The 3,054-nt window shown below is 34.9% G+C and overlaps 1 protein-coding gene across 1 annotated transcript in view; it reads right to left on the bottom strand.

The window, feature by feature from the left end:
- LOC106871742 (uncharacterized) overlaps nt 1-3,054 on the bottom strand; it is a 40,570-nt gene that overhangs the window by 37,364 nt on the left and 152 nt on the right. The window lies entirely within an intron of this gene.

Genomic DNA, 3,054 nt, shown 5'->3' with positions numbered 1-3,054 from the left:
ATATATATATATATACAAATATATACATTTATGCATATAAGTATATATCGATGTGTATATATATATGTATGTGTATATATGTGTCTGTAGTTATACTTATACATATACAGATGTATGTCTTTGTGTGTGAATATTTATGGAAATTGATCAATAACACCTTTTATAATGTTCTGAATGCATTCTACTTAATGCTGCCCCTGAAGAATTGATATATGCTATAGATGATATCTGTTTTATTTCACAGTACCAAGTTGCCACTATTTAGCTATCAGTCTTTCTCATATTATATTCTAGATACTTTATGCCTGGAAGATTTAAATGCTCGATGTTTTTCTTTTTCATAAACTGATTTTGTCAGCCAATATAGAAAATAATTTCCTCAAATGAAAGACGGCCATTTTTGGAGTGATTTTTTTACCATCATTTAATAACCATTTTTGTAATTTTCTTCCTCCTCTTTTCCCCCACCCTGCGCCTCTTTCTCTCTTCCTTAGTACCATCCACCACACTCAGCTCCCTCCTCCTTATAGTAATTGTGCAAAACGTTCAGGAACATGAAACTAACATGTTATTTCTAAATACACAAGTAGTTATTGTAAGTGCTTTCTAGATTCAGTTGTAGAAACATTATTATATATTGAACGATTTCACGAACGCCCTGATAAACTTAGCCAAGAATGCTAGTGACGACATGTATTTGTGCTATATTTGTTGTTGCAGCCAGAAATGCGATCTGAAATAGCAATGTCAAATCATATTTAAGCACTTCAGAAATATATTCAATGAATATGGTTAATATTACAACAATGTTCGAAAACCATCTTCGCCAGTCAGTCTTAAAGATATATGCGTTAAAAAGATGTAGACACCAAAATAGCTTAAGCCACTTCAATAGCCTTATTGATCTCAAATGCTATTCGGATGGAAACAACCAGAAACAAGTAGTGAAACGAGGTAAATATTGTTTACCAGATGCGACTACTTTAACTGTTTCTACATAAGCCAAATCTCTCTCAAACAGCCTCTTATTATATTTAAAACGGACATATACCTTAGATACACATTATCTAAATAGTCTATGGTTATGGCTACATTGGAAATTTGTTTGATCATAGGTAAACTTAATCAATTTTGGCTTTCTCAATACAAGAGTATTACACAAACGGAATTGATAGCAGATGAAATACATTTTCAGAACGATACAGCACATCACACAATAAATTACTGATTGAAGGAATACCCAGCATAGTCCCTAACAAAACGAACACTGAATCTATGAAATGTTGGATGTATGGGACATTTGCCCAGCCATCTGTGCGATATATTTATACTAGAGAAGTTTTTACCAGAGATGGCTATGTATGTTCGCTCTGACTGGTGAAAAAAGGAAACGCAATATTTTTCACAATAACATGATGGTTGAAGCATCAGCATATTCTATTGGCTGAGTAGCTACTTGAGCATCCAGTTATAATATTGCAATACTTGTGTGGAGTAGCTTCTTTTTGAGTGGAAACCATGTTGGGTTTCACATAGCTGGTTATTTTTACTTAGGAACGTTATAAATTTCTTCCTGGTGTATGAAGTCAGAGATATAGGCCATTACTATTTTACATCAGCTCTACTTCCTTTCTTATTGACAGTAGAAAACTTGGGAAAAATAACTAAGATACTAAGAAAAGTAACTGAAGGATTTAGCTAGGGACTTTTTCACATTTTTAAAGGAAAAGTACTGGAAAGCCTCCAGGACCTGCTACTACTATACTAGTTTTGTCTATGGCATTATTTACAATGGTTTCTTCTATGTCAATGTAACTGATGACTGCAACTGCTTCATGTAAAGCAACAACTATATGTTTGTTTCAGCGAGGAAGTGAACGTACCACTGAGTTATTAATGGAGTATCTCACTCACCTTCAAGGATCTTTAATGAGTGATCTACTCATTCAAGCAACAGCCGTATTTTGTGTGTACAGTAGCTGTTTCTTTTTCGAAACTGTAAAGATGTTCTGGTCTGTTTTCTTGTTTTCTATACCCCGGGTTTCCTTTAATACCCTCTCTCACTTGCATGAAAGTATTTTACTTTATTTTCAATGACTATGAGCGACATTTTTAACTGATTATTTTTTTTAGTTTTTTATTATTATTATTTACTTAAGTGTTTCAAGCTAAGCCATATATTAGTGCTTCAGGTTAGGGGCGATGAAAAGTAAGAGATGCCATCAAAGACATAGGCTAAAATATCGACCCATAGCTGATCATGATTTTCCCCCAAATTATTTGAGTTAATTGGGCAAACAGGTAAAATCTCCGTAAAACATTTTAAATGAAGGTGAGCATGGATTCAAATTTTGGCATGAATTCAAATATTAACGATTCCTGAAAACTTATGGTGCCATGTCGGACATATACTCATTGTGGTATTTGTTCCGAGGGTTTACATTTTGTGAGCAAATCTCTCCATTCGGAGTCGATAAATCGGAGTCGATAAAACAAAGTACCAGTCATATACTGAGGCTGATTGTGTGAATAATGTCCGTCGTCTCAAAATTATTGACTTTCAGCCTAAATAAAGAGACAGTAATTATTTCATGTTGATGGATTCGCAGAGCAAGTCGTAAAAAGCAAGTTAATGACTCATGTGAGTGGAGTGGGTAGACGGAAACTGAAAGAAACCGATCGTACATATATATATGACACCTTCTACTATAGCCTTGTGAGTGGATTTGGTGGATGGAAAATGAAAGAAGCCCGTCCTATATATGTATCTATATGTGTGTGTTTGTATCTGTGTTTGTCTTCCCCCACACCTCTTGACAACCCGTGCTGGCGTGTTTACGTCCCCTTAACTTAGAGGTTCGGGTGAATAGACCGATAGAATAAGTTCCACGCTTAAGAAAACAAGTAGCGGGGTCGATACATTCGACTAAAAATTCTCCAAGCATGACCGCAGACTGACGACTGAAAGAAGTAAAGGATAAAAGATACATATTTATATCTATATATGCGTATGTATGTATATGTATGTATGGGGTTGTGTTTGTCCCTCCACCG

Source organism: Octopus bimaculoides, chromosome 8 (genome assembly GCF_001194135.2).
Source record: "Octopus bimaculoides isolate UCB-OBI-ISO-001 chromosome 8, ASM119413v2, whole genome shotgun sequence".
NCBI lineage: Eukaryota > Metazoa > Mollusca > Cephalopoda > Octopoda > Octopodidae > Octopus > Octopus bimaculoides.
The sequence above is the reverse complement of the archived record's forward strand: the minus strand, read 5'-3'. Positions and strand labels throughout refer to the sequence as shown.